Source organism: Colias croceus, chromosome 22, assembly GCF_905220415.1.
Source record: "Colias croceus chromosome 22, ilColCroc2.1".
Taxonomy (NCBI): domain Eukaryota; kingdom Metazoa; phylum Arthropoda; class Insecta; order Lepidoptera; family Pieridae; genus Colias; species Colias croceus.
In genome coordinates, this window is record NC_059558.1 from 235,893 (window position 1) to 246,878 (window position 10,986).

At 31.9% G+C, this 10,986-nt stretch overlaps 1 protein-coding gene across 1 annotated transcript in view; it reads left to right on the forward strand.

Annotated features, from left to right (window-relative positions):
• The window catches only part of LOC123701672 (inactive dipeptidyl peptidase 10), a 305,461-nt gene that overhangs the window by 44,697 nt on the left and 249,778 nt on the right, over positions 1-10,986 (forward strand). The window lies entirely within an intron of this gene.

Consider the following 10,986-nt stretch of genomic DNA (forward strand, 5'->3'; position numbering starts at 1 on the left):
GTAAAAATACATCTGAACAAAAACTCTTTAAATCAATGTTATTGCTATAGATCAATAATATTATTAAACTCATCCTGTAAACTTTTATAAGGGCTCATAAATTTCGTTATTCACTAACACCTAGGTATATTGTTATTTTTTGATCTCCCACTTAAGACCTAAAATTCTACTTATTAATTAAAATATCGTTTTAAAAATAAGTATTACATAATAAGGTTTATTCCTAATTTTTTATATGATTGATTTTTTAAACGAAATTAAATATTCCAATACAAAAACAACAATGTCTGTCCTTCTGTTTGTCCAATCGATTGTACGCAGCTGTTCTTCGCTTACATTCGCAGACAATATTTGCGTCTCCCAAATATTATCGTACGTGGGTCGGGCACTATACTTGATGGTAAATATGTCTTAGAGATCTTGATGATTTAAACAAATCTATGGATTAAGGATAGAGATATTAATACACAATGTATTTCTTTGTCTATACGTCTACTTCAATTTAGAAGAGACTCGTGTTAGATACTATAATTTAATACGTGTCTAACCATTGTCTAACCATAATAGAATGGTCGAATTTCTGAGAGCAGAGGTGAGCGAAACAATGCTTGAACAAATAATTCAGTAAGATATTATTGTGAAGGATTTAATTCTATTAACAATAGTTTTTCACATTCAACATATTATTAATCACAACCAAAATAACACCTACTCAGATATAAATTTTCAACGTCTAACACCACGTCTCTATTCATAAAGTTACATTTACGAATAGACCAATATTATTATACCTATACTGTATGTAAAGAGATCAGTGTTCATGTCACTAAGCAATGGTTTATCAGTATCAAGCATATTGACCACGAGCTAGTACAGACATATGACTATTCACCTGAGTATGACGTTACTACATTGTTAACACGATACGAGGAAATTTCTAGAAAATATTCAGTACGTGTTTAGAATATTAGTTTAAAGATACAATTTTAAAGCTTGGGACTGTTTCCGTAAACATTCTGTAGGTTCTTGTAAATATTTTGGGTATTCCTTCTACCTATATTATAATCCAAATATTTGTGTATTATATACATTGTAAAATATGTAATGACCTGTTCATTACGATTACGATGTACGCAGGTGAGAGTCGTTAGAATTAGAGTGAGTGATTGCTCAGAGTCGCCAGACATATAAATTATTTTCTCAAGGACGAAATGTGTGAATGAACGGTGGACAGAATATATCAGGTGAGGGATAACTAAACATAATCTAATGTTGAATTTTTCGTACTTATAGTAATCTATAAAAAAATGTGTGCGTGTACTAGTGTACACACGTAAGAAGTGAAACTTCTTTATGACCTTATTTTTCAGAAAATAATTTACTATATGCAACTTTACAGAAATACGTCGAATCGCACGTGGTAGGGCATAAGAAAAAGATATGGCGCGTAACGGAAAAATTTCACACGTAACGAAAAAATGTTACAAATTTTTTTTCCAACCCCGATTAAGAAGTTTCACTTCAAAAATTTAAGTATGTCCGAGAATCATAATTTAGCAATGTTTGAAGTCACATTGAATTCCACAGAGTAGGTACAGCTCTATCTACAAAACTGTATGACGAAAATAAATAATTCACAAATACGATAAAACATTCCTAAAATATCTGTAAACTTTATAATAAATACAAAGTTTTACAATTAAAATAAGACGAGTTTTCAGACCGATTCGTTTGTTTCAAAGTATAAAGGCACCTCAAGTGAATGCTCGTAACTTTACAATCTGACAATTGTAATAAAATACAATCGGTAACTTCTAGAATTACTAAATTGTATTTTATAAGCGTTTGATTTACGTCTTAGTATTAGAATTGTTAATTGTAGTTACATAGCGCTTTTGTTACTTTTATGATTATTCAAAAGCAAATTCTTTCATAGAGGTTCTATTTCTTATTATCGCTCTAGTAAGGTTTTAAAAATTTGTAAAAATATAAAATTAATATCTGTAGTTCACGGTGCATTTCCATTCAACGAGCAAATGCTCATTTTAACCCCACTATGTAAAATTCTGTGTAAACAGGCGTAGAGCATTATTTCGTTGTTCTTAGTGCGATCGAAAAGGTTCTATGTAATTGTAACATATTATTCGTTGAATACTGAACAACACTGAATGCGAGTGTTCTTTACACTTAAAAATCATGAGCATTAGAACATTGCTCTAGCTCTAGCTCTATGTTCGTTTGATGTAAATGCACCCTTAGAGTTTACATTACACCTTTATGCATTATCACACCCCGGACACTCCGTACAAAATTATTGTTTTGACAGTCACACTGTAGAGACTGCAAATGTGTGTGTTAACGCTTTATGGTTGGCACATTTGTGACTAGTGTAAAAAAAATTCGCGTTTTTCTGATGAAATACATCCATAAACAGCACAATATTTAACCATTTTCTACGAAAAACGATAATCACAAATCCAAAATAATAAAATTACTTTAAGTCAATTTGATTAATGTTGTCAATCTTCGTTGCGTTTCGTCTAAGACGTCGTTGGTATCGTCCTTGCGGGAAATGGGTACCATAACATGGCTGATCGTGCGGGGTGAGGTAAGTGTTTAATTTTGGCGGGAGGCGGAGAGTGTCCGTTCTGTAGCGTTTAGCTACTATTATGTATTCTGTGGCATTGACAGATGATCGTTTCTAAAACATATGTTTATTTGCAATCTAAAAATCAACCTTGTATATAATTTCTTCTAAAAACCTTTGCTTGTCTTTTTATTTGATTAGGTTTATTTATTTATTAGGTTATAAAAATGATATTCAAATTAATATTCATGCATTAAATTCATTTGAATTTAGAAATTTATATTCGAATACAGATAAAGTCCGAGTGGTTTGAATTATTACAAACACTTTCCTCTTCATCTATTCTGTTGGGAATATATCTAGTTTCGATAATACTACGAAATATTGGAACATTAAATAAATCATAGTAATAAATATTGTAATGTGTTTAAAATATTATTTATTTTCTTAACAACACTTAACCTGATTACACAAAAAATTAAATTGAATTATGCCCGAGGATTTCAGTTACATGAAAATATTTTAAAAGTATAAATTATTTTATATGACGATGGTAGTTTATACGACCGAAATAACGAATGGATAGCTTTTTTTACAATATTTCTATATTAATGTAAATATCTAGAGGTCCGCTTAATCTCTGTCCAATAGGTACGAAACATACTTTCCTACTGGAATCGCATTCAATTCTAAATGAAATGCAGAATTTAATAACGTTAACAATTCCGAGAAGTTTGTACAGAAAGTTTGCGAGACTCAGTAGGTACTCTGTATTTGCTGTAATTCAAAACAGAAGTTTGTGTCTCAGTAAATAACTGTATTTAATTGCTTAAAATATGCAATGTCACTTTGGATTTCCGAAATGTTACAATAGAGCAATAGTAAATCCTATGGTCAAATTAAATGAAGTCAAGGTTTTTAAGTACACTAGCTGTGCCCCGCGGGTTTACCCGAATTGCTCCACTCCTGTTGGTCTTAGCGTGAAGAAATATAGCCTATAGCCTTCTTCAATAAATGGGGTATCCAACACCGAAATAATTATTCAAATCAGATCAGTAATTCCTGAGATAAGCGCGTTCAAACAAACAAACCGCAGGGCACAGCTAGTAATATGTATACAAGAATATTAAATTAATTTTTCAGTTTGTATGAAACCTTTATTTTCATGTTCATGTTCATTTATTAATTAATTAGTGGTAACTCACAACTAATGAAGGACGACATCGTGAGGAAATCGACAGTAGGTACCAAATAAAAAAAAATACAGATCATGTTGAATTTTGTATGTACTCTATTACTTCGAAAAAAAAAACATGGAATCTTCCCTTCAATATACAGGATGTAATCGTTAAGTGTGCACAAGCGATTATTCCGTAACTATTGCAGATATCAAAAAACTTTAAACTGATATCGAAGGTACTTAACCTAATGAGTAAAATGGCCATAGTAAATTATTAAAAATAAAACGAGAAATATCCAAAAATGTTACATTAAACGCTCCCATACATTTGATTTCCCATACATTTTGTATTCATAGCAGATTTTCGAAATGACGCAAAAATAGATTTTTATTCTCTGCTTCTATTTAAATACCGTGAAATGAGAATGGCGTGCCCTTAATAGAGTACATTATTCTGTTGGCCTATTGTTCTTTGCTTTAAAACATAACAATGTTAGCTTCTAAAGCCTTTTATTTCCATTCGTAGTTGTTTTTCGGTGTATAAGTGTATGTAGTCGTGTATTATTACTCTGTGCTTTTTATGTAGCATGTTTTTATATGTTACTGTTATAAATACGAATATTTTTATATATTTAGTAGGTTTCCGCCCGCGGCTTCGCCCGCGCAGTCAAAGAAAAACCCGCATAGTTCCCGTTCCCGTGGGATTTCCGGGATTGCGTCATTTTCCCGGGATAAAAAGTAGCCTATGTCCTTTCTCGGGTATCAAAATATCTCCATACCAAATTTCATGAAAATTGGTTCAGTAGTTTAGGCGTGATTGAGTAACAGACAGACAGACAGAGTTACTTTCGCATTTATAATATTAGTATGGATAACATAGTCACGTGAAAACCACTCGACGGATTTTTTAGAAAAACATTAATACAATAATTATTGCTACAGAAACCGAGCAAAGCCGGGCGGGTGACTAGTTAAACTTCGTAGTACTTAAATTTAGTCCTATAATCTTTATCTGTAAATAAACTTCGTTCAGTTTTATTTATTGCCCATTAAATTGAATCCATTATGAACACAGTTTGCATAAATAAAACTTTAAAACGATAGCATTAAGGTTCAAAATTGAATGCAAAAGAAATATCTTAGGTCGTTGTATGGAAATCTGACCCTTTACAAAGATAGACCTGCCAGGAATATTAGACAAAAGGCTTGTAATTCTCGGTTTTAATAGAATTTATATTTAATACAGTTGATGTATAGTTATGCATACTTCTTTGTAGAGCTTACTGGTTAGGACCTCAAAACTCTATTTAAAGTATAGGAGGTTTGGGACCAGTCGAGCGTAATAAATTTAATTGATTTATCAATTCATTTGCATCTTATTTTCATTGCTGTTGTGAGAATCGGGGATCGAAAACATCATGATGAAACCTAGCTATTAAGGAACCGGCAAGAAAAGATTCAAAAGTTCAAGATGGATAGAAGATATTATGACAGCATTTTCATTCTCTCAGTTTAGTTTTATGTTACATTTGCTTAAATTTATTTTAATTTTTTTCATAATTATGTCACGAAAACTAACTATGTTATTATTAAAATCTTAAATTATAAAACAGTGTCGCAAAATGAACGTCCATTTGGAAATTCCACCACACTATTGTTTCAGCTTTTAACAATATATTCTAATTTCAGGTAAGTAAGCCGCATCAAACATGCAGCAGCACTTAAGGTAACTTAGCTTAACTTGGAGATTAAAAATTAACTTACCTTTCAACTTGTAAGTTTAATTTTAATGTAGTGAAGAGTTGAAGAGAAGTTGTGAGATAAGATCTCGCAGTTTTAAGGTCAGGAATATAATTATCTGCTTGTTATACCTAATTATTAATATTAAGTTTAAAACTAAGCTTTATATTAATTAGTATTTGTGTAAATTTTACGTTTTATAATTAATCTGGAAATGATATTCCTACTAAATAAACTGTGATAGTTTGTGAGGATGTGTGTGTGTTTGTTACTCTTTCACGCAAATACTACTGAACCGATTACAATGAAATTAAGCACACATATAGAGGGTAACATGGATTAACACATAGGATAGGTTTTATCCCGGAAATCCCACGGGAACGAGAACTATGCGGGATTTTCTTTGAAAACGCGGGCGAAGCTGTGGGCGGAAAGCTAGTAGACAAAAAATATATTCAAGCCATAGATATATTGTAGTTTTATTTGAAATCTAAGGTAACGTACATACCTACTAAAAATAATGATAAATCAATATTGTGATATGTATTTAGAAAATAACTCATACAGGTAGGTGCCTATACTTATACTTTCCTTACTTACTTTACATTATACTAGCTGATTCCCGCGGTTTCATCTTCCGCTCCTGTCGGTCTTAGCGTGATGATATAGCCTTCCTCGATAAATGGGCCATCTAACACTGAAATAATATTTCAAATCGGACCAGTAGTTCCTGAGATTAGCGCGTTTAAACAAACAAACTCTTCAACTTTATAATATTAGTATAGATATGTATTACTTTATTATAAAACTAGATAATATACCTACTACCTAGAAATCCTATTTGTGCTATAAAGCGATAGGAAGCTAATTTCCAATTTCCAACTTATGTCTTCCTTTGAAAGTCACCCCAGCTACTTTGTTTGATATTGAGCTTTAAGCGTAAGTTATAAAGTTTGAATTCAATTAAATCCCTAATGCATGCTATGACGGTAAGTCGTAATCGATTTCAGATATTTAATAGTATGAATTTACAGAGTATGATGATAGAGATTACAGATCGCATATAGAGAGCTTTCCGCCCGCGGCTTCGCCCGCGCAGTCAAAGAAAAACCCGCATAGTTCCCGTTCCCGTGGGATTTCCGGGATAAAACTTATCCTATGTCCCGGGGTAAAAAGTAGCCTATGTCCTTTCTCACCCGAGAAACCATCAAAATATCTCTATACCAAATTTCATGCAAATTGGTTCAGTAGTTAAGGCGTGATTGACAGACAGACAGAGTTACTTTCGCATTTATAATATTAGTATGGCTTTGTCGTTTGTTGAAGTGAACTGCTATAGATTTATTATGTATATATTAATACATAGTAAGAACAGTGTATTTGAGAAAGCAAACATGCAATAAATAAAATACTTGATAGACATTAAATTTACTGCCTTAATCCTTATATTAACATCTAATTACACTTTTACTTTTTGCGTTTATTACATTAACTGATTCTGTGGCCATGTTCAATGTATGTTTTTCTAAAATATTATGATAAAATTAAAAAGATAAGCACCTACTTTTCACATACTTTTAGTTTACTTTCCCTACATTTTGTCAACAAAAAGAGACACGTATCCAATATATATTCACTACATTTGTATAAGGTCTTTCCCCTTGCAGGTCTCGTCATATCCCCAGAGACCGCTAAAACCTGATTGGGCAATAAGCGCTGGCGTCAGCGATTTGTTTTACGATTGCAAATCAACTGGCAGGACGTTGACCCGAAGGGTTAATTTTAAAGGACGTTTTCTTGTTATGTAGTCTAGACAAGGAAGGTGGAATTCAATTATTGCTATCTAATATTATAAAGCTGAAGAGTTTGTTTGTTTGTTTGAACGCGCTAATCTCGGAAACTACTGGTCTGATTAAAAAAAATATTTCGGTGTTAGGAAGCTCATTTATCGAGGAAGTTTATAGACTATATATCATCACGATATGACCAACAGGAGTGGAGCCATGGAGGTGAAACCGCGCGGAGCAGCTAGTCCAATATAAAATCTATCTAGAATCTTATGTGTCTGCCTTTCTATACAAATAGATAATTACACTGTTCCATTTCTACCATTCTTTTTGATCTAAAATAAGACAAAAACACTTGCATATCAAACAAATAGATGAATGATGAGAAGGGTTGTGTTATCAACCTGTGTTTTAAGCAATTAATCACACCTCTTATCGCTTAAAATTATCTCATTAAATCAGTGTCTATTTCAATTAATTTTAATAACATTACTGAAATTAATGTTGGGAGTATTCGCTAATCCCTTTAAAGAAAACAACAAAATTATAACAACATTTGAAATTTACGACCGATCTCATTTATTATATCGTCGACTGTAAGTACAATGTTTTCAGCTATTTCAAAATCCTATAAAATAAGCACGAAACATACGTACATATAAATTTACTAGGTTTCCTCCCGCCGTTTCTCCCGCGCAGTCAAAGAAAAACCCGCATAGTTCCGGTAACCGGTTCCCGTGGGATTTCCAAGATTGCGTCATTTTCCCGGGATAAAAATACCTATGTCCTTTCTCGGGTATCAAAATATCTCCATACCAAATTTCATGTTCAGTAGTTTAGGCGTGATTGAGTAACAGACAGACAGACAGAGTTACTTTCGTATTTATAATATTATTAGTATTAGTATTAGTATATTAGAATGGATTTATTTATTTTATAAAGAAATGTAGCGTTAAGCTATGCTATGACCAGACATTTCGATTTATAAGGAATCGTCCCGCTCTCCTTTTTGTACTACTGTTTTTTTAATACAAAAGTTTTTCGCCGTCAAGTATTCTTATATTATTATGTTTTAAACAAGTACAAAATATTATCGCACTGTCCCGTTTTGACACAAAATAATGGTCACTTTACAGGTATACTGCACGTAACTGCAACGAGCTCAGCGGGTTACAATGATGTCTTATATAGCAGTATTATTACTAGTGTGTGAAAGTGATAGCGCTATACGACCTATATAGCGCTGTCACTGTTCCACGCTGAAAATAATAATGCTTTAAGACATGTACAGGAGCAGGATACCTCGCAGATAATTTTAAAACTGCGACGCTCGATTTGTTCTGAGCTTTTCGTTTTATTTTAAGAAACCGTTTATTGTTCGCGATACACATTGTATTCTCTATTAAATTTCTCTTATAGTGTTCTATTTTTAGCTCGGAAAATGTGAATATCGAGTTTGCTTTTTCATCAGAAAAAAATGAGCATTTCTATTTACATAATATTAGGTATTAGATTTTTGATTTGTTGTTGTTATTTTTAATATTCTGTTTAATTGTTTTTCTTTAATCTGGAAATATGTATGTATTTTCTTTGTTTATTCTTTCAATAGTGTATAAGTTATTGTATATTATGTTATTCTCCTGTTAAAGAAAATATTTAAGTTATAAGTCAGCATTTACTTATTGCCATCATATCACGTTACAGCCTGTACTTATTTGTTGTACATTTCTTAGGTTTAATTTTTCCAATATCATATTTTCATTAAATAAATATTTTTTTCTTTTGTATTATTGTTTTTATTTAATACCTACCTAACCATGCACCTCCTAGGCTTCATGATCCAGCCTCATGATCAATTCTACAGGGTGTCCCACTATTGGTATACTAAGCGCGAAGGGACTTGTAGTTTTGCATACACTGATCACGTTAAAAATACTTAAACAACAAAAATTTTTTGCTAAATTTTTCCTGAAAATTCATGTTTTCTTATCTAGCTTCGCGCAGCCGGCATATACCGCTTCTCTGAGCATTTTGTCTATGAAAACATAATCTTAAACGATAGCTCACGTGCTGGTGGCAAAGCTGGGCGGGTTGAATGTTATGGGTATACACACATAGAGTTTTAAGAATACATCTATTTAAAAAAATGCGTCTAGAATTTTAAAAGTATTTTTTACGTACTCAGCGAATGCAAAACTATAACCTCCTTTGAGCTAAGTATACCAACAGTGGGACACCCTGTATATTCTTAAATATTGTTCTTATATTTGTTGCTTGTATTTAATACTACCCAACTAAAAGTTATGTTGAAAAGTTCAATTCTTGAAGCGTACATAATACACAAGGATTTGAAAAATGCGCCATCATATTTCATTCACTACAATACTGTTATTCCAGGAATCCAGAGCTTAAGGGACAAGTCTAGAAATTTCCAGAATTTTCTACAATCGAGTTCAAAGCCTTCAGTCATAATCCCGTCTTGATGTTTATTTTCTCACTCATTTTATTCGGAAATTGCTTTTCGAAGTAATAAAACTCACGCGAAGTGTTACGTTGTATACGCTTTTACCGTTATTTTAGGGAGACAGATATTGTGAATAACGTCGTAAAATGTACAGTACTGGTTTCAACACAAATAATAAATAAATGAAACACGCTTTATGAAGTTAAAGTCTTGTTAAAGTCATGAAATTGTTGTATTGTGTATACAAAGTTTCAATTAAATCTGTCAATTTCGAGTTGAGATCGTTACCTACATACACACGTACAAACATACAGGTGAAGCTAATACAAGCGTGTAAAACACATACCTATTTTGTTGACCGTACAAATATTAAAATGCTAAAGGAACTGGGAAAATTAGGCACTATACCTCATAATAATATAGAGGTAAGTAGTAGGTATATAATATTTGTCTTCTTGTTCTGCAAAAAACCTTATTTATACAACGATTGCAAGCGAATTGCATTTTTACAAGCTGGTTGTTTCATCTTTCATACACAAAATGTAAACTACAATAAACTAGCTCCGAGCTGATATTCACAATGAAAAAGATTCCAGAAATTCTACGAGCGTTTTCCTTTTTGTTTTAGGAATATAAAACCTTTTTGTTAATCCATCTTTGTTACAAAGATAAGGTAAGTCCGATTAATACTATCCTGGAAAGTTTTACAAACATTTCTCATACATACGAACTTGATCCCTTATAAGTGTAATATTGAAAATGTATTATTTATTAAGTTAGAGTCAATAGTAACTAAAAATCTTGGGTATAAGGAATGGTGGAAGGCTTACAAGATTGATTGCTTTATTACCCTAAAAGACCTTCACTCTACATAAACATACATTCTCCTCTGTTAAAATAAATTGCACAGTATAAGAATATATTATTATAACGTTCTATTGTACTAAAAATACTGAGCTTGATTTCTTGGTGTTGACAAAAAAATCTCCTATGTTGCAGAGCACAGAAATCTCATCAACTTTTGTGTTACATAATTAAAAATTCAAATTTTAGTTTATTTCATTCACAAAATAATAGTTTGTGATTGCTATACGAATTACTAATACAAAAGATTAAAAAAACACACTTATGACGAGAGGTTTCGCTTCTGTTAAATAACTATTAATTTATGAAATCGATTTTGGAAAATAATATGTGATTTGGTAAATGCACATGCCCTGTAATATAA